This window comes from Caretta caretta, chromosome 7 (genome assembly GCF_965140235.1).
Source record: "Caretta caretta isolate rCarCar2 chromosome 7, rCarCar1.hap1, whole genome shotgun sequence".
Taxonomy (NCBI): domain Eukaryota; kingdom Metazoa; phylum Chordata; order Testudines; family Cheloniidae; genus Caretta; species Caretta caretta.
In genome coordinates this window covers 81,112,454-81,134,507 of record NC_134212.1, presented here as the reverse complement: position 1 = coordinate 81,134,507, position 22,054 = coordinate 81,112,454, and the positions used below count along the sequence as shown (strand labels likewise).

General features: G+C 40.8%; 2 protein-coding genes and 1 non-coding gene across 11 annotated transcripts in view; 1 reads left to right on the top strand and 2 right to left on the bottom strand.

Annotated features, from left to right (window-relative positions):
* CTNNA3 (catenin alpha 3) overlaps positions 1-22,054 on the top strand; it is a 946,302-nt gene that overhangs the window by 338,326 nt on the left and 585,922 nt on the right. The gene's annotated exons all lie outside the window — the stretch shown is intronic.
* The window catches only part of LRRTM3 (leucine rich repeat transmembrane neuronal 3), a 122,920-nt gene that overhangs the window by 65,850 nt on the left and 35,016 nt on the right, over positions 1-22,054 (bottom strand). The gene's annotated exons all lie outside the window — the stretch shown is intronic.
* TRNAV-CAC (transfer RNA valine (anticodon CAC)) lies at positions 17,149-17,220 on the bottom strand. Its single transcript has one exon. It is a non-coding gene; the product is annotated as a tRNA-Val (tRNA).

Sequence of the window (22,054 nt, the reverse complement as noted above, 5' to 3'; positions counted from 1 at the left end):
TCCAACCTAAACCTCCCCCACTGCAACTTGAGACCATTACTCGTTGTCCTGTCCTCTTCTACCACTGAGAATAGTCTAGAACCATCCTCTCTGGAACCACCTCTCAGGTAGTTGAAAGCAGCTATCAAATCCCGCCTGATTCTTCTCTTCTGCAGACTAAACAATCCCAGTTCCCTCAGCCTCTCCTCATAAGTCATGTGTTCCAGACCCCTAATCATTTTTGTTGCCCTTCGCTGGACTCTTTCCAATTTATCCACATCCTTCTTGTAGTGTGGGGCCCAAAACTGGACACAGTACTCCAGATGAGGCCTCACCAATGTCTAATAGAGGGGGACGATCACGTCCCTCGATCTGCTCGCTATGCCCCTACTTATACATCCCAAAATGCCATTGGCCTTCTTGGCAACAAGGGCACACTGCTGACTCATATCCAGCTTCTCGTCCACTGTCACCTCTAGGTCCTTTTCTGCAGAACTGCTGCTGAGCCATTCGGTCCCTAGTCTGTAGCTGTGAATTGGGTTCTTCCGTCCTAAGTGCAGGACCCTGCACTTATCCTTATTGAACCTCATCAGATTTCTTTTGGCCCAATCCTCCAATTTGTCTAGGTCCCTCTGTATCCTATCCCTGCCCGCCAGCGTATCTACCACTCCTCCCAGTTTAGTATCATCTGCAAATTTCCTGAGAGTGCAATCCACACCATCCTCCAGATCATTTATGAAGATATTGAACAAAACCGGCCCCAGGACGTCTCCTGGGGCACTCCACTTGACACCGGCTTCCAACTAGACTTGGAGCCATTGATCACTACCCGTTGAGCCCGACAATCTAGCCAGCTTTCTACCCACCTTATAGTGCATTCATCCAGCCTGTACTTCTTTAACTTGCTGACAAGAATACTGTGGGAGTCCGTGTCAAAATCTTTGCTAAAGTCAAGAAACAATACATCCACTGCTTTCCCTTCATCCACAGAACCAGTAATCTCATCATAGAAAGTGATTAGATTAGTCAGGCATGACCTTCCCTTGGTGAATCCATGCTGACTGTTCCTGATCACTTTCCTCTCATGTAAGTGCTTCAGGATTGATTCTTTGAGGACCTGCTCCATGATTTTTCCGGGGACTGAAGTGAGGCTGACTGGCCTGTAGTTCCCAGGATCCTCCTTCTTCCCTTTTTTAAAGATTGGCAATACATTAGCCTTTTTCCAGTCATCCGGAACTTCCCCCGTTCGCCACGAGTTTTCAAAGATAATGGCCAATGGCTCTGCAATCACAGCCGCCAGTTCCTTTAGCACTCTCGGATGCAACTCATCCGGCCCCATGGACTTGTGCACGTCCAGTTTTTCTAAATAGTCCCTAACCACCTCTTTCTCCACAGAGGGCTGGCCATCTATTCCCCATGTTGTGATGCCCAGCGCAGCAGTCTGGGAGCTGACCTTGTTAGTGAAGACAGAGGCAAAAAAAGCATTGAATACATTAGCTTTTTCCACATCCTCTGTCACTAGGTTGTCTCCCTCATTCATTAAGGGGCCCACACTTTCCTTGGCTTTCTTCTTGTTGCCAACATACCTGAAGAAACCCTTCTTGTTACTCTTAACATCTCTCGCTAGCTGCAGCTCCAGGTGCAATTTGGCCCTTCTGATTTCATTCCTACATGCCCGAGCAATATTTTTATACTCTTCCCTGGTCATATGTCCAACCTTCCACTTCTTGTAAGCTTCTTTTTTATGTTTAAGATCCGCTAGGATTTCACCGTAAAGCCAAGCTGGTCGCCTGCCATATTTACTATTCTTTTGACACATCGGGATGGTTTGTCCCTGTAACCTCAACAGGGATTCCTTGAAATACAGCCAGCTCTCCTGGACTCCTTTCCCCTTCATGTTAGTCCCCCAGGGGATCCTACCCATCCGTTCCCTGAGGGAGTCGAAGTCTGCTTTCCTGAGGTCCAGGGTCCATATCCTGCTGCTTACCTTTCTTCCCTGTGTCAGGATCCTGAACTCAACCAACTCATGGTCACTGCCTCCCAGATTCCCATCCACTTTTGCTTCCCCTACTAATTCTTCCCGGTTTGTGAGCAGCAGGTCAAGAAAAGCTTCCCCCCAGTTGGCTCCTCTAGCACTTGCACCAGGAAATTGTCCCCTACGCTTTCCAAAAACTTCCTGGATTGTCTATGCACCGCTGTATTGCTCTCCCAGCAGATATTAGGGTGACTGAAGTCTCCCATGAGAACCAGGGCGTGCGATCTAGTAGCTTCCGCGAGCTGCCGGAAGAAAGCCTCATCCACCTCATCCCCCTGGTCTGGTGGTCTATAGCAGACTCCCACCACTACATCACTCTTGTTGCTCACACTTTTAAACTTAATCCAGAGACATTCAGGTTTTTCTGCAGTTTCGTACCGGAGCTCTGAGCAGTCATACTGCTCCCTTACATACAGTGCTACTCCTCCACCTTTTCTGCCCTGCCTGTCCTTCCTGAACAGTTTATAACCATCCATGACAGTACTCCAGTCATGTGAGTTATCCCACCAAGTCTCTGTTATTCCAATCACATCATAATTCCTTGACATCACCAGTATGCTAAAACCAGTATGTTACCCTGGCAATGAGAGATGAGGAATTTCACCCTCAAAGGTAGTGGAGAAGAAGCCATATGTCCCCATGGCTGGGAGGATCATGGCCATCACTCCCAAGAGGAAATGAAGGGGGATGACAGATGGTTACTTCCTTCTAAGGGGGATGAAGGTAGCCATCTGTCATCCTGAGCTGGCATCCTGGGAGGTGCTGCCTGCCAGGGCTGTATCCAAGACATTATGGAAGGATTGCCGAGTATCCATCCCTCTACTACCCAGTGTTGCTCATCCATGTAGGCACTAATGATCCTGCAGGGTGTGCTCCTGAGCAGGTCAGAAGTGACTACAGGGCTCTGGGAGTGAAGTAGTTGTGGGTTGAAGGTGATGCTCTCATCAGTCCTTCCAGTCAAAGGTAGGGGGCCTGGCAAAGAGAGGGAGACATCTCAGAGATGAATGCATAGTTGTGTGGATGGAATCGCCAGGAGGGCCTTGTCTTGCTTAGGATAGGATGCTGTTCCAAGAAGGACAGCTGAGCACAGATGAGGTTCACCTATGGATGAAGGGGAAGGAAGTATCTTTGGACACAGACTAGCTAACGTATTGAGGCGGGCTTTAAACTAGGTTTGATAGGGGGAGGAGACAAAAGCCCACAGATAAGTCCAAAACATGGAGAGCTGGGTGAAGGGTTGAGAGGAGCAGCAGTTCCCACCTTACAAAATCTTCTCACTCTAGCAGCACTCAAGCCCACCCCACCCAATAAGTGCACACATGCTCACCTTTTTTGATTAACAACCCACAAAATGGATTAAAATAACTCTGTGACTCTCACAGTCCTTTGCTGCTGCAATTTCTTTTGATATTTTATAGGTTGTGGACCATAAAAGATTGACACAATTTCTGGCCTAAATCGTATTCTGGGATGATCTGCTAGGACTACACCTCTTTCTGTCTGTTCATGGACTCAGCTGGACCCCTCCCTTCTTTACCTTTTTAAGGGAGAGGACAAAAAGCTCACTCCCGATCTTTACTAGCTGGGGGGGCACTTGTTGGGTTTCTTTGTCCTTGAATTTTATCTGAGGTTCATGGCAATATTGTAAGAAGTCATTCTCAGGGTAGTTTGTAACATCTGGTTCTGGCCTTGGTCCTGGATGGAAATTAGAAGTCAACAAAGAACCAGCTCTAAAAATGAATGAAGGTTTTCTTTATAGGAGCAGATTCTTATTTTATTCAAACTGATATTCTGTTTTGACTGAAAACTGCAAGACTGGATCCTTGCCTTCTCAGTCATCTATAGGGAAGTACAGTGGAATAATATGATATGAGGGTATTTTGTTAATTTAATCTTAGATGGCTGGGTGTGCCCATTTAGCATATTCTGAGTCCATTCCTACACGTGTGTAAATGCAGGAGCAGATCTGTTTCAAAGCATGTGGTCAGCTTGGTGACAAAATGAGCCCTATAATTAAAATCTAAAATATTTCTGCATATAGTGCCATAAACTTTATTGCTTTCACAGCAGAGAAATAATATACTTCAGTTGTGATTAGGATAACAGTATTTAAGAATCTGAAAGCAAATTAGAAAAATAACAGCTGCTTTTATTAAGAGCTAATTTAAAATGAGTTTAATGGGAGCTACATGATCAAACTGTAGGATCTTCTGGCTTATGTAAGAACTCCACATGCCCTGTACTCCTTTAGTAAATTAAAACATTCAACCAGTTAAGCACAGGAGAAAAACATTACATTACAAGACCAAACTCTTACTAGCTGATCATGTCCTGAAAGTCTGCTTTCATTTAGGAGCTTTGGCGAGGTGATTAAACATTTCATGGTTATCTCAATATCCCACATCAGTAAGGGCAACAGAAAGCAAATGGTATATCCTGTGCTCTCTGCGGTTTCAGAAAGGAAATGGTGTGGAACAGTTGTTAAGAAAGAAAGCTGGTGCTTATGCTGAGGAACTACAGTAAAGAAAATTAGATCTTAGCAGGAAGGACATGTTCATGGTGTAATCATCCCCAGGGTTCTAAACTGAGGAACTAGTGCTGCATAAATAGCTTTGGTCTCTCCTCCACCTTCTTCTGCTCCCTCTTCAAACAAGACATTTTGAACTTCCTACATCAAATCTGGTCAGCAGATGATTACTGGAAGATGAGCTTAATATTGTTCTTGCCTTAGTTACCTGTTCTGCTTAGTCCATACTCCCTGCTCAGAAACATTTCCTCCACTGGCATAATGCCATTGTCTCTCTATGTCTGAGCCCTACTGCTTTGTGTCTTGTATGAAAGGTGAAATGTGGAAGTAGAGGGAGCATGGAACATGTTGGGAGAGCAGGATGGGAATGAGGGTAGAGTTAGTTTGAAATCACTGTAGTCAAGTATCTTGCCAGGAACCCCACAAGTTCCTATGATTATCCCAACAAAAACTCTCTGAAATGGGCCAATCTGCAAGGTATTAATCACCTAGGGGCAAGTTCCCTGCCAGTATGAATGAGGGGAAACTCCACTGACATGTGGGAAATGGCACTCCTTTAGAAAATCAGAGAATCTGCCCCCTAAGGATTCACTAGTTTTGTAAGGGTAAACAATTTATATCTGGATTAGGTTTATCCAAGAGACAGTGTTGCTTCCAAACTGCAGTGTTTTGATTATGATTTATGATACTCTTAAGAGAAAATTCTGTAAAACATGAATTTAAAAAATAATTTTAAAAAATTCTATTGTGAAAAACAGTAATTTAATCTGTTAGCATGAAAAATGACTCTATTGAATTAAAGTTGGCAGAGCAGTGATCAGTACAATGCAGTCCTTGATCTAAAGTAGATACTGCTGATCAGGTGACCTTCAATGACTTTTGATTAACACTGCTATATAGTTTTTTATTATCAGGCAGGGAAAGGTATAGAATAAGCAAGATCAGTTGTAGCAAGCAAAGCTGAGGGACTGGTGCTCTAATTAAGGATGCTTATTAGAGATCCCAAAACAGAACACTGCTAAAAATTTAACATAGTAGATAAATTTGGTATCATTGAAGATGTTGCTAATTTTGCACAAAGGCCAGAAAAAGGATGTGCTTTACCCAGTATTTCCTCCAAGGAACCAAAGTTTGTCTTTTTGAATTTACTATCTCTCTGGGCCAGATTATGATCTCTGTTAAATGATGTAATTCTGGAGTATCTCCATGGACTTCAGTTACTCTGGGTTTATTCTAGAGTAAAAAAGACCAGAATATAGCAAATCTGCAGTATCTTTTATGGGTTGGAAAGGCTTTTTAGGAGTTTTATTTTGCTTTTTAGGAGTTTTATTTTACTGGTATGATCATTAGCTGTAGAGTGTCATTCCTTGTTCAAAAATCAAGTCTGCAACTGGGAAGTAGAGTTATTGAATTATCTAGGGGATTTAAGAGACTAAGAAGGTCTTTCTGTCAGACTCATCTTTCGCTTAATTAAAATGTTTAAAAGATTTTAACATTGAAAACCAGCTTATAGGCCATGCTATGGCTGCATTGTGTTGCTCCCCAGTAGTGCAAATTAGCCGTAAAGCCGGAAGATCCTTCCCCCTTAGGACTCCTTCATAGGGGAATCCTCAGCTGATGTAGAGGCATCATGTGGAAACTATACAGTTCAGGGGGTGTTTTCTGGAGAAAATGGGTACTACTGGGATGTCCCTACTCTTCATTGTGGTCATCCAGATGTAAATCAGAGTGGCATGCTTTAACTTGCACCAGGGACTGGATCATCATCCTGCTAGCCCTAATTGTGGGTGAGTATCATGATGATTTAAAATGCAGACTGGCACGACTAGAGGATCTGTCCCAAAATTTCCTTTAATTTCTTTCTTCCTTAATATCTTATTACCCTGAAAAATAACCTGCAGTATACAGAAATCTCATCAGTTCTCATAGCCTTTATTCACAAAGAATTAGACAGTTGAGATTCACTAGTCTCAGGAAACCCACAACAGCAATATCAGAAGTCAGGAGTTTTTGCAGAGCTTTGTAGGAAGGTTTGTAAAGGACCTGCTTGGCATTACTCAGTAATACCAATGTTTCAGTTTCATAAAGACTACATTTCACATTCACATTTCCTATGCACCAAATCTGTGCTTCCAATAGCAAACCATTTTGGTGCTACCTGAAGCTTTCAAATCCACATTTTAAGGTACAATTACTTTAAATGAGTTTGGTACATTTTTTGTGTATTAAATGGTGGACTGTTTGCAATGATGTATTAAGCTAAGCCTATATTATTCTAAAACTTAGTCATACAATCTTGCTGCAGCTCTTAACAAAACAAAAAATACATTCAGATGGCCTTTTGCATTAATTTTCCATAAGTAGGCAACAACCCATTTCTACTGAACACTGTATTACATTTTTTTTTAACACTTAGGGCCAGATTCACAAAGGTATTTGGGTGTCTAAAGATGCAAACAGATGTCTAGTGTGAGTCACAGAAGCCCCTAAATGAGTTAGGTGAATGGGCAGTTCTGAAAATCCTATCTGCGTCTTTAGTGTCTAAATGCCTTTGTAAATCTGTCCCCTATCCCCATTGAAACTGAAAGTTTTAAGCTGATCTATATTCTTATCCATTGCAGGGGAAAAGAGCACAGTTAATGCAACCTCTCTATAGGTTGTCATGTGTGCTTTAGTGACAGTCAATTCCTGTAGGCCTCTGTCAGAAGAAAAGCTATACAAATCATGCACATGAATATCCAGACGAACATAGTATACATATGTCCAAATAGCACATGCTGTCAAACATCATGAAAAAGTTCAGATAGTTCACAAAAATCTACTCATGGTTGGAATCAGTGGATTTTAGAAGAGAAAAGTCTGTACTGAGAGGTTTATGAAAGCAAGGTGGAAATTCTTGTCAAAATACTACTACAAAAATGTAGCACACACACAATGGCACTTTCCTGCTTCAGCAAAATACAGATGTAGCTGGAAACAAGACAGCTATAGGTTGTGAGAAAACAGAAGGGGCATAGGAGCAGAAATATGTGTAACAGGGTGGCTTGCCCTGTGGGCTGGAGAGCCTGGGCCTAGCCTACCCTGATTACAGGATGGGCTCCACCTGAAAGGAATCAGGTGATTTCTGTAGGAAGAGACTGCAGCCGTGCCTTCAGAGACAGCAGGGAGCAAGAAGGCTTCTCAGTTAGCAAGGGAAAAAATTCAAAGTGGGTAAGAAAGCTGCAGGCAGGAGAGTGAAGAAGATAAGCCATTCAGGGCGGGAGGCCTGAGAGAGATCCTGACTACCCAAGGAAATGACTGGGAGACTCAGTGGGGAACTTGAGAAGGTAGGTAGGAAGTGGCCCAAGACAAACTGCAGCACAGGTAAAGGAACATATCTAGCTCTTCAAAACAGGGGGTGGGACTAGGTTCCTCTACTGGCCCCTAGGAAGGGGGAGTACAAGTCCCTTGTAAGGGTTGTTGAGCCTAGCAAGGGAGCAGCAGGCTGAGCTGAAGACTGGCTGAGGAAGTGGCACAGAGTGGGCAAAAGGTTTGGAAGACAGTGACCCAGTCAGAATAACCACCAAAAGACTAAGCGGAAGGTGTTAGCCCAGTAAGAGAGCTGTTGAGGGCAGCCATGCCTATCCACAAGGGGTTGCCTAGTGATGAGTGAATTTAGTTACGATCTAGGGGAGAGAGGCTATTTCTGACTGCCACAATCGGGGCTGAGGTACTGCAGTGGATTATTGAGTTCTGCTGCTGGATTTTGTAACACAGAGGAACATACTGGCACTGAAGTTACTCAGAGCCATAGTCATCACCACTACATTTGGACTGTCAGAAAGGAGAAACTGGCTCTGTTTGTATAGCAGAATAAGAATCAGCAGAGTTAGAGAAGGTATCAGACAGTAGTTTTAACACTCTTTTCAAAGTCATCTGAGACTATGCCTAGGACAAAAGAGCGGAGAGAAAAAGTGTGTCAAGGAATTTAAGAGAGTCTTGAGGAGCTCAATAAGGAGTTGTGAAAAATACACTGGTTTCACTTCACAAAAGATTTCCACAAAAGTTTGTCATTACAGGATGAAATGCCTGCATTTCTGTATGATGGTTTGAGAATTAAGTGAGCCTCCTCTGTTTGGAATTCTTGGTGGTGTGTGTGCATCCCAATGGTTAGCTCATAGACTTTTGCGCGTGTGCTCGTGCTCTCTCTCTCTCTCTCTCTCTCTCCCTCCCCCCCCCAATAAAAAAACTGGCACAGGTCAAAGAAAATGCTGATGATAATTTTAGGTTTGCTCATAATTTTAATGAAGAAGCAAGTAACATTAATAAAGTTTTCCTCAACCACAAGGCCTTTCAGTAGCATTCTCAGCCATCTACAGCCATTTGTTTGGTTTCATTTATTTTTCAGTTTCATATACTACTTCTCTGATGTCATCACTAAAAATACTAAGTTAAAATTAAGGTAAAATTGAAAAATTGTATCAAAGACAGAGCTTCCCACTTTAACTCCCACATCCATGTGCATAACAGAAATGCTTTCAGAAATTATTCTTCCTGATCTTGAGCCTACTGCCATTGTTAAAAATTGGCTTTAGAAGGCTGCTGAAAGAATGAAATCTAAATAAGCCTTTTATCTTTCTTCCGTTTTTATGGTGCATTGTCTCAAGTATATACCATACAATACAAGATTGAGGAAAATTTGAAGTCAAGAATAAAAGAGCCTAAATGTAACAGGACGCTTTTCTCTATGAAAACATGGTTCAGTGGTGTCAAAGATCAAGCTGTTCGATTCCAACTGTATGATGAGTTACGCACCATCATTTCTATCACTCTAGAACTGGCAGAATACTCATTTCAAAATCTGTTAATAGAGGCCAGTTGTAGGCTGGGAAAGCTTCCATTAGCAAGTTGGTTGGCTTGACACAGCCTTTATATCAGAATGTTTGTCACAAACAAACTGGCCAAACTCTGAAGTTCTTAATTGTTAAAAAAATTATTTATTTCAATGAGAGTTTGCATAAGTAAGGACTGAGTAGGTACAGGGGAAAGATTTCAAGATTTTGCCCAGTGCCATATTGAATACTCAGAGTGATGGCAATTTGACTTGCTTAGCTTTTGTGCACATACTTGCATTGTACTTTTTTTTGAAGCAGCTTCTCAAGCTCTGATAAAACTATATGCAAAGTTAAACAGAGATCTTGTGGTATCTGCAACTCTCAAGTCATTCTGCTACTTAAAATACTGCAGTCAGAAATTGGTTTGCAATCAGTTTTGTGGTGTTGGGTAATATCCATATTTGGTGGCAATTTTTAATGACAACCCCAATCATTCAAAAATCATAAGTCAGGCCTCAAATCATAAAAATATTTTAAAAACATATTTTATTTTGGGGGCTTTATTTGCTTTTTGGTTTTTGAGCCATTAGTATGCAGCAAGGCCATGTTTTCAAGCTTTTCTCTGCAACCATGAGGAGTAGGACATTTTTTCTTTTTTAATTCAGAAAAAGCAAAGGGGGGAAAAAAGACTGCTGACTGGCCTATAACTGACATGACTCTAAACACATACTGTGAAACTCATGGTAAAATCATGAGAGCTGACAATAGTGAACTCCAGTTTTAATAAGGTTCCAAGGGACACCTGAAAGTTTCATGAAACGGATGTTTTGGATAACGGATATTTGGGTTCTATATTAATTTTGAAAATGAGAGACAGAAATGAATTCCAGATAACTAAGTTCTGGCTAATTAGACTTTGCAACACTAAAGGTTACCTGCTTCACTGAAATGAACTCTGGTCTTTCTAACCTGACACTTATTTTTCCCACTCTATTTTACTTGATTATATTGCAGATGTAAAAGTCAGTTAATACTTACTGAAATGAAATGTTGTTGTTGTCCTATATGCGGAAACAGTAACAATGAGTTCAGAGAGAGATGTATTCTAGTGGTGTAGATACAGGCCTAGGCACCAAGAGGTCCTATGTTCTAATCCAACATATGAGTCAATGTGCAATTTTTGGGTGCTTTAAACTGAGGGACTGATTTTTCAGAGGTTCTGAGCACCAGTATCTCCAATTCATGTCCCTGGGATCTAAGGGTGGACAAAATTTCTGATAATGAGGACCAACATCTCAAATTGGATTTCCAAAAATAGTGCATATTTTTGAAAATGTTGGCCTAACCTCTGCTTTAGTTTTCCTATGTTGTAATATGGAAAGTGCCATATACTGTCCTTGCTAAATACAGCAGAACCTCAGAGTTACGAACACCACAGGAATGGAGGTTGTCCGTAATTCTGAACAAAATGTTATGGTGGTCCGTTCAAAAGTTTACAACTGAGCATTAACTTAATGCAGCTTTGAAACTTTACTATGCAGAAGAAAAATGCTGCTTTCGCTTTCTTTTTTAGTAGTTTACATATAACACAGTACTGTACTGTAATTGTTTTCTTTTTTTGTCTTTGCTGCTGCCTGATTGTGTACTTCAGGTTCCAAATGAGGTGTGTGGTTGACTGTTAAATATGTAACTCTGGTGCTCATAACTCTGAGGTTCTACTGTAGTCCTTGCAAAACAAGACTAGAGAACGTTTCATTTTCACATGGTCAAAACCAAACAGCTGATGCCCTGATAGCATTGGTTGAAAATGCACATATACTCTTACTGGTCCAGAGTCCCAATTATATCATCAAGTAAGTTACAGATTAGCCATTGGAATGCTACATCCCCCAACTAAGGCTTCTGCCTAAAAAGTTATGGCAGGTTATACCACAGAGCTAAAGTTGATTTAAAGCAGACTGCTTTTTGACTAAGTAGACTTTCTAAACCAGCAGTTTGGCCACGCTGGCTGCTATTGCTTTATATTGCTTAGGATACCCTCCAAATTTAGCTCAAAGGGAATTTGGAGCAAGGAATTTGATAACATAGTCTCATGCCATTGGATAACAGCATACAACTGTTTCTTGCTGAGATCAAGATTTTAGATCTTTTGCAGGTCAGCCTACAATGAGTTAAATTTTAGTTTGGCTCCTCCTTAAAAAACATCCAGCAGTGCTTTAGAATTTGAACAACTCATCATCAACTATTGTGAAGCATCTAAACTCAACTGAAGTCCATGGAACTGTGTTGGTTTACACCAGCTAAGGATCTGGCCGGGAATCCTTTAAAAGCACTAGGGATAGTGCCACTCCTTTTGTACCTGCTTCTAGTTTGTGTATGTTTGTTGGTGAATTCCTCTGCCTGATGAGTTGGTGAGCCGCAAACACAGTTTGAAAAGGAGTACTTGTGGCACCTTAGAGACTAACCAATTTATTTGAGCATGAGCTTTCGTGAGCCACAGCTGAAAGCTCATGCTCAAATAAATTGGTTAGTCTCTAAGGTGCCACAAGTACTCCTTTTCTTTTTGCGAATACAGACTAACACGGCTGTTCCTCTGAAACACAGTTTGAATTTCTTGGGTCATTTTACCCAGTTAGACATATTGGCAATGGCAAAATGGGATAAAAAATAACAGATGGATGCATCCGGTTTAGTTGTGTCAAAGATATGGCTGCATCATTTGTCAGCTAGAGATAATCTAATGCTAATGTTCCCATCTCACAAATATTCCTGTAACTCATTTCTGCTAAATATATGCTAGTGTCAATACTAAGCCATTGTGCAAGAACTGTATCTTTTAGAGTGGTAGTGACTCGTGCAATATCTATCTGCAATTTCCAGTTACTATCAATCTCCTAACTAAGTTCTCTCTCTCTCTCTCTCTCTCAGATTCTATATCTATATATCTATATCTATATCTATCTATCTATATAATATATATGAAGAAAAGAAATTACCCCAAATTTCTGATGATGATGATCCTTACCCTTTTATATAGTGCTTTCTGTCTCCAAGCCAGTCTAAAAATACAAATTAATGTTCATGTTACCCTTCAAAGTTAAGTTTTACCATCCCCATTTTACAAATGAAGTAAAGAGATTACGTAACTTGCCCAATGCTATAAAACGAATCAGCAAGAGCTCCCTGTACTGTGTTCAGACTGCACCTCAATTACCCTTTTGGGTGCTTCTGTATTTATAACCATTGTCAATGTGATATTGGGTTCTGTGTTGTGTAACTAATGGTGATATTGGGGGGATTTATGCTCAGGATACAACTCCAACTAACTGTGTTTACCTACTGTCAGGTGCTACTTAGAACTTCACTAGCGAATTCATTTATTTGTGAAAAATGTGCCCAAATGATGGTCTCTCTAAATGTGCTTTATCCAAATCAAACTCTCAAATCAGTCACTTAGTTCTTTGGTAATTGCTTAAAAAAAAGTCACTCTGCATACACTTATGTTACTATGCCAAAACTGTGTAAGCAATAGTTTGCTTTGTAGGAACCTGGCCCAAGTCCCACTAAATGAAGTGGGGAGTCTCCACTAACGTTAATGGGCTTTGGATCAGGCCTTAAAAGTGCAACTTCTCTGGGTGCAACTTTATTCTTTGGAGTTTCTCTTTTCCTCTCCCCTTCCTTCCACTTTTTTTTTGGCATCTCGCAAATAAGAAACAAACAAAAAAAGCTTTTGCTATATTGATCTAAATCAAAGCCCAAATAATGCATTACTTCTACCCACAACTACAGAGTGACTTTTATAAAAGATAAAAGGCAAAAATGTTGTTTTCTATACAAATTTTCCAGTGTTTGCAGCAAGTATGAGCTATCAGTATGATACACAAGTTACAACGGCCAACAAACAAGAGATCACTTTATTAACTCCTAACATTTCAACAGGGTTCTGGAATGCTTAAATTGAAGACCCAAATTGAAGTCAAAGGACATCATTCTAACTAATGCAAGGCACTACAGAGGCCACATTTGGATAAATATATGTAGTGTTCTTGTTACCATATAATATGATATAAAATGCAGAAAATATTGAAGAGCATATTCAGGATTATATAGGAATTCAAATATTGTATTCTAATATGATAGACAAATTACAGTAGTTAACCATTCTTTGGAAAAGTGAAGATTTAGAGCCTTATTTTGCCATTGCAGGTGAATCACACATGTAAGATTTTTGAAATTAGTCCGTATTCTGCACAAAATAAACGTGCATACACTTGAAGGATGTGACTTGCTATGCATCCCATCAAAGTACTTAGAGTGTGAGTAAAAGTGGTTAACTAGGGAAATGAGCAGGTTGAATTTATTGTAATTAGATGAATTTCATATTTGTGAAAGTGAGAAGCAGTGCATTATCAACAGGCAGGCATGGTACAGAAACACACAGTGTAAGCTTGCTGACAGAGTTCTTAGTACATCTCAATCCTGAGCTTGAAAACTCTGCTATTCCAGATTTTGTTCTCTTCTAAGAGACTTCTGACCATATTGAATGAATTAAGTAGTAGTTTGTGATGTGAATAACATTTTAAAAAATCTAAATTCTGCAAACTAACACTTTGGTATAATGCCTTTGTCAGGGCATTAACTCTGTTGTTCCAAGTGTTCTGTAGGTGACTGGTGAGATGGAAGGGGAACTGAGAGATTAAAGTTATCTGGGACATATGAGAAAGGGGACCAAAAAAATCAAATATTTTAGCCAGTTATGAAAATGGAGAAAAAGGAAAGTGAGATACAATATTAAGGGGAGGGGAATGTCAAATAGAGTAGACTTTCTGATTTAGAAGAACTAAAAGAATAGCAAGTTTAAAATGTCCATACATTCTCTTCTTCTAGTGTAAACTTAGGGCATTGAAAGTGAAGTTAGATAATCTGGGTTTGAGTCTCGGCTTTGTTGCAATCTGTGCTCAAGTCATTGAACCTCTCTGTGCCTCAGTTTTCCCATTTGCAGACTGGATATGATACTTTTGTAACTCACAGGGATGCTGTGAGACTAATACTAATTCATCAATGTTCGTAAAGCACTTTATGGAAGACGTTATTGATGTGCAAGATATGATTATCTTGGTTCTCAGTTAATTGCACGTGAGGGCAAGTGTATTAAAATTCTGATTCCTGCGTCTCTACCCTAGAGTGCCAATCCTTCCCCTAACACCTAAATCCTCCCTCTACCTTTCCACTATAGGAATGACCTGAAATCTGTCTCCTCTTCCCAATTCCCACTTGCCGTTTTCTTCTTCTCTCAGTTTTGGCACATTACTGATTCTTTCCCACTTTATGGACATGTACTCCCAGATGAGCCATCTTTCCTCTGCCAGTTCCCAGCCAAAACAAACATCAGTGTGAATTAAACAAACAAGAAAAGCTGGAACAGTTGGTTTGATCCCTAAAGTAAGAAAAGTAGCAAAGTACATTTACTTTTCATTTTACAACCACAAAGCTGAATGCATGGTTTTGCACTTAACTAGATATATTTGTTGATTAAAAACTGTGTTACTTCAGCTTCAAGAAAATGACTGCCATTTATCATCACAGTTAGCACAGTTAGTAGTCAATGATTTGCAATCCAAATGTACTCTTTTTTAGAACCTGTGATTGATAGAGTGTATCAACTGGTTGCATAGTTTGCAAAGAGGGGAAACAAGTACTTATCAGACTTCAAGGGCTCCTTTTTCAGTGCCTGTAAACAACTTTTGTACATTTATTTGGAGCATTAGGCATATTTCCAAAAGTAAACTTTTTAATGACAATTAATGACTGTTGCTGTTGGAAGAGGTGGCCAGAAAGCTTTCAGTAAATCACAGTAACATCCTTAAGAGCTCCCTAACTATTTGGGGGAATTTTTCGGAATTAATAGATGCTAAGCTATAACACGAGCACCAGAAATCCTTCTAAAAATGAAGCATCTGAAGTAAAGTAACATTCTTAACATGAACTTCATTTTGTTTCTTAAAGAATACACGCAGCACAAAACAAACCCCTACCCTTCAAATTTACAGCATCCCGAGAGTAGAGATTTCACTGTTAAGAGCATCCTGGGAGAAGCAATAAGTAAAGGCAACTTTCACACAGCTATTTACTGGAGCTCTTGGGAAAAGTTAAACAAAATATGCTTTAATAAATAAAACAGAGTTAATTAAAATCCACTTGAAAAGCTAGCATAGGGGAAAAGTCAAAGGAAAATTACCCATTACCATGTGGTTAGTGGAAACATAATTCTGTTTGGAATGAGACAGTATCTCATTGAGGGATTGAGTCTGCCATCCTTTCTCATGTCGGATAGTATCTTTTTTTAGCAAGTGATCCCATTAAAATTATTGGAACTATCTGACAGCATGAGTGAGGGGAGCAAAATAGTGCCTGCAGTATGCATCTTGAAGCATCAAGCTGGTAAATCCCTTAAAAATTATGGGGGGTGATATTGTATAATTATAGGTAGAGAACATTTTAATATTTTTATTCAAGTACTAAGTGTGGTACTATTGAAGAAACATTAATGAAGAGTTGTCTACTATAATTTAAAGTGAAAAATGTATTTTCTAAATCTAGTTTCAACCAGGACAGTCATGCAGAGAACCAAAATAAACCTAGTACTCTGGGGCTGGATGTCTCAGAGGATAAATAATAGGATATAGAAAAGACCACCTCTTCTTGCCGGTAGAAATCTAGCACTGGTCACTAGTGATTGAAAGAAATTACCATCTGGTTGCTGTATGGTAGCCTCTGACAAATAAGTTTGGTTTGAATCCATTTTGTAGTAGATACTTGACATCATCACAAAAATTACCATAGCAATTGACAGTAGTTGGTACTCTTGTGGCCAGTCTGTGGCACATTGGCAAGATGATGTGGGGAAACCACCACCTACCTGATCTCTGGATATACAAAGATCTTCAGATTCCAAAGCTCTGAATCTGGCACCTTTCACCTGCACTAATATCACATCAGAGAAAAAAATCTGACCCCATATTTTGCATTGTAGACAAGATCTCTCCTATACTGCTTATTACTATAATGTATATTGCTCAATGGAGAGGAAGGGTTGTAGGTCATGTATCCTCCCCTGCCCTATTGACTTAATGGTTCTGGTTTCTGAACACTTTGCCCATGGATGACATGAATAATATTGCCTGAATGCATTTTTTACCAGCACTGACATCTGCAATTTGACATGTAAAATTTGGACTCAACCACCATTTTGAGTTCAGATTTATTCATAACTTGGTTAATATATAATGCAATATCAAAGTTGTGAAACAGTGTGAAGACTTTTTAAAATCATGCTTGCTGAGCTTTGTAGAGCACTTTGAGACCTACTGACAGGGGTGAAAGAAACTCCGAAGACTTACTGGTATGGGGGCCGGCTCGGGCCCCTCGAAGGGGTGGGGCCTCGGACAGAAGAGGCGGGGCTGCGGGGGGGGTCAGCATCCCTCAGCCAGCCCTTCCACACGTGTTCCAAATGAAGTGTGAAGAGTCAAATTTCAAATACTTTATGCATCTTTTCCCTGCAGAAATAAGTAGGCTTCTTATAATTGGTAAAAAACTAATTTATAGGTATCATAGAATATCAGGGTTGGAAGGGACCTCAGGAGGTCATCTAGTCCAACCCCCTGCTCAAAGCAGGACCAATCCCCAATTTTTGCCCCAGATCCCTAAATGGCCCTCTCAAAGATTGAACTCACAACCCTGGGTTTAGCAGGCCAATGCTCAAACCACTGAGCTACCCTTCCCCCCAAACAATTTGGAGATGCCAGGGATTGTACCCGGGACCACATACATGTGAAGCATGCACTCTACCACTGAGCTACATCCCCTTCTCCACTGAGCTACATCCCTTTCTGGTACTGGGCTTCAATCTTCACCTTTGGTGCATGGGCATGTACTTGTGTTAGTAGGGTCAGCTGTGTTCAGGGATGGATGAACCCTCAAAAGAGGATGGGTTGTATTAGGTCAGCTGCCTTACCCAGGGGTTTCTAAAAAGAAGGGCCAGCTTTAATTTGCAGATAGAGCTGGACAGAAGCCCTTCAGGTAGAGGCTGTTCAGTGTATGCACATTTTCAAAGTGCAGGGAGCTTGTCAGATCTAGGATTTTGGTTCAGGCCTCTGCTATTTAGTTAGAGTTTCTGCCATTTGTTTTATCTGAAGTGGTTTGCTCATCCCTAGTACCATAAACTACTACAGACAGCCCTAACTGGTTCTTAATCAACTTCTGTTCCCAGAGTAGGAGCCAGCACAAACTTTGTACTGTTCTGTAGGAGGTATTCCTTTGATTGATGCTGTTTCCAGTAGCATTTGGCAGAGTGCCTGTAGCAGCTGAAGTGGTAGTAGCCTACGCCCTCTACTTCAGGTTTAGCTGATAACCCAGAAAAAAACTGTCATGCCTCTGTGGCTGAGAAACATAGGAATGGCCAAGGCCAGTTTTTCATTGTTACATTCTTTTCCTTATTGTACGACAGCTGAGTCTGGTTGCAGCACAGACTATGGCAGTTCAAGATCAGACTTGTAGATAGAGAAAAACAAAGAAGTGTGGAAGGAATTGAAAAGACAATATATTGCTGTAATAACTTTAGCTCTGATATAATGTCTAAGAAGGATACAACGTAGGAATTTCTTGTGATACAGAAAATTAAATTTTCTATTTAAATTTTGTTGTGATACAGCAAAGTATCGGAGAGAGAAAATTGAATTTTCTATCTCGGATACTTTGCTGTATCACAGCAAACTCCAGCCCTGTACCCTCCACAGACAGTATATCGGCACTAATGCTGTAACAGCAATCTTGTCTTTTCAATTCCTTGCACACTTCCTCTCTTTATTCTTTATTTTGAAATCTCATCTCACAGGCCAACTGCCATAGGCTGTGTTGTAACCAAACTCAGCTGTCATGAATGAAATAAATTGTACTTTGCTGTTTAATGGATGTGTGGTTCATCAAAATTCATATGAAGTAGGGGGTGATCTATACTTATCTCTGTTATATTGCAAAACAATATAAATACAGTTTTTAAAATGAAACTATTTACAGAAAAATAGGTGTTGGTGTCTGGGCCTGGGGAAAGAGGCTTAGGAGGGGTGGGTAGCTCAGGAATTTTCTGTGGGAAACCTGTGTCCTAGTCCTGACCAAACCACTGACTTGCTGTTTGGCCATGAGCCTGCCTGTGCTTTCATTTCCCTATCTCAAAATTATGCATAATACCCCCCTCCCTCACAGCGGGGTTATAAGGATGAATCAGTTAATGGGCCAGATGTGCCCCATGAATTTGGCTGGTGGAAACTGGCAGAACCCAGTCTGTGGACCCCCAGTGACAGCGAGTCTGCCTGGAGGCTGAAAGGCTGCGACAGCATCAATCGTCCAAACTCTACTCAGTTTGGGAGCTTGGAGCTAGCCATGCAGTACCAACAGCAGGCAGGGCCAGGCATGTAAAATGCACTGATTCACTGGATCTCAGGGAGTCTCATTTGGTAAGGCTTCTATGGATGTCTAACTGGATTTCCCCTTCCCTTTATCTGGTCAGTGGAGTTCCTACATGAAAGGGTAGTGGTGTGCCGTCTGCCCCACACAGGAGTAAATATTTTCCTCCAATGCAGTTGGCCCCCAAAGATTGAGGGAGCTGTTATTTTCACCCACACCTGTACACAGGAGAGTGAAAATGGTCCATCATTTGGAAAATGTTATAACATGTAAGCGCTAAACATGATTGCTTTGACTTTTTTATTTATTCCTTCACTACTTTTCTTTGCAAACACCCAATTTTTAGCTTTAGGAGATAAAACACTCTTCCCAAACAATCCGCACAGCTCCTGTTCAGTCCAATAAATCAATAAAAATCCCACATCAACACTTAGCCAGAATTTCTAAAGCAAAATCTGAGATTTTCAGAGCAGTCTATAGGATTTAGACACACATCCTCCATTGTCCTTAATTTTAATGTGTCCAAATCCCCAAGATTGTTCTGAAATCTCAACCCTTGTTTTCTTTCCCATTTTTAGAACTATCATATTTTACATCTTATGTACTATTTCCCCCCACCCCTCCACAATCCAACACCATGGACTGGATGTCCCAGAGAGAGACTGAAGTGGTTGCATGCACAACTGGTATCCACAGGTGAGGAGAAGACTTTTGAGACAGATTTCACCATCTTTGTTTGAGCTGTTTGCAAGGGTATTTTAATTGATTTAAATCACTATTCAGGTTATACAACCAGCATCAATAAGTAGGCATAGAGTTATACAAAATGTTCATCTTGAGGTCATGTGAAACCTGGCTTCAGGTTTTGTCCCAAATGCAAAATTCAGTCCAGTTTCATAGAATGATTACAAATCTTTAAAGTAACCTGAGCCAATTTCTGTGTTTACATTTGAACCATGCAAAATTCAACAGGAAATCCAGTAACACTCAGCAGTTTTCATTGTTTTTCCTTGACTTGAGGTTCATTGAAACCCAAAACCTCACAGTGAAATGCAAAGGAGAGAATATACATGGAATATACATGAAGAAAACATATGCAGGACTCCCTGTCAGAGAAAACCAACAAGTTTCTAACCACGCTAATAGGTTGGTCGCTGTTTTGCAAGTAGTAACATAAGGCTCATCCACCAGTACCTAAATATTTGGATTCACTCAGAGTTTTCCAAAAGTGGTAAAATACAACATAAAAGCTTTTCATAAACTGTTTCACAAAATGCTCTTCTGAGAATCAGTCCCAAGTTACAGAGAGAAGATTACATTGAAATCAAAGGAGCGACTCACTAGTTTGGGGTAAAATGAGGAGGCTCAATTTCAGGCAGATGACTATAAATATAATATTTGGCTGTCTTAAGTGAACCTGTCTTCTCTATGGAAAAGATAGCCATGGAAGACTATTTGGGAACATGTCCTCTAGCCTCAATAGCTTGTCTTGTGGCATGGTGAAAGACTTAAGAAATTATATTTCTGTTTTCTTCAGTGGCTGAGCTAGACCTTTGTGTCTCCTATCTGAAACTTTTCTTTTATGAATTTGTAGAGTACCATTATGTGGAATACCAACTGTTAATCTTTTGTCATGTTGAAAATTAACCAATCCATGATCATACACTAACATCTCAACTCATAACTGTTTAGTTTCCATAATAGCCTATTGTTAGGGACTTTATCAAAGGCTGTTTGAAAGTTCAAATGAATTATATCTATCTGTTTTCTTTTCTATTCTGAAGGAGATATTTTGGCTTGGTTATGATCTCCCCTAACATCCAGGAACCATGCACAGTTCTGAATAGAAATTGTACTAAGCTACTTTAGCAGTAGGATTCTCCTTCACTGATGTGGTCCACAGAAGGCTTTACATCCATCCAAGGATGCATATTTTCATGTGTGTGTGTATTATGACTGGGACATGGGCAGTCTGACTTAGTGGTCGGGAATCAGGAGGGAGGCTGGGTCTGATACCAGAAGATCAGAGTCTGAGACAGGCCAGAGGGCAAACTCAGGTCAGGAGGCAGGCATTGTCAGGTTATCAGATTGGCAGCAAGCACTAGGAGCAGATATCTCAGGGGAAACAGTCCAAAGTAGGGAGAACCCACTTGCATGAACAACTTCCTGTTCCTGTGCTGGTTTTATATAGAAGTTGTGAACCAATCAGGATGCCCAGTATTCTGCCAATCAGATTTCAGGACTGGGGTCCTCTGCTGGAGTTCAGCTCCTATTCTGATGATAGTTAGCAGTCACTGGGTGGCAGGTTGCAGCTTATTAGCTCTGAAGTGCCCTGTGGACCAGGTTTCAAGACCCACGGTCCCCTGACAGTAAGGGAGGAGCATTAGGTGACCCCTACCCCACATCAGAAAATAATATAGAGAAAACTGCAAATAGAACCTCAAGAGTTTCCTGCCCTGTACATGGATCTTATCACCTAGGGACACAAGCTGGTTTTGTTGCCTAACTAGCAAGCTGAGGTTCTAGCAGATAATAGCACGTACACAATCTGTTTGGATGCCCAATTCTTTTTGTAGGTAGCTGCAGAATTTTCAAATACGGTTTTTTGTTTACACCTACACATACAGTTTACTTGACCCCTTCATTCAAGATATCAAATTTGTGGCCCTTTTGGCCTCCAGTTTTCAAAGGTAGCCTTGGAATTTGCCACCCACAAATTTGTACAGACAAATGGATGGTCTCATTTTTGGTGGGGGCCAAAAACAGTAGGTAAACAATATCCTTCCTTCCTTTCATGCAACTGCTGTAGTAACCCTTGCATTGACTTTAGGGGGAGTTGGTTCAGACACTTAGGGTATATGTCCACTGCAATAAAACACCCGCACCTGGCCCCTGTCAGCTGACTTGAGCTCATGGGCTGTGGGGCTGTAAAATTGCAATGTAGATATTTGGGCTTGGGCTGGAACCTGGATGCTGGGATCCTTCCCCCTTCATGGGGTCTGAGAGCCCAGGCTCCAGCCTGAGCCCAAATAGCTACACTGCAATTTTATAGCCATGCAGTCCAAGCCCTGCAAGCCGGAGTCAGCTGATATGGGCCAGTTGTGGGTGTTTTATTGCAGTGTAGACCTTAGAGACCATCCGTTACTTAGTCTGAAGTTTAACTGTCCTTTGGTAGGTCTTCACCTGTACTTAGGGCTATATTTCTTCTCCATCCAAGATTCCTACTGAAGTCAATTA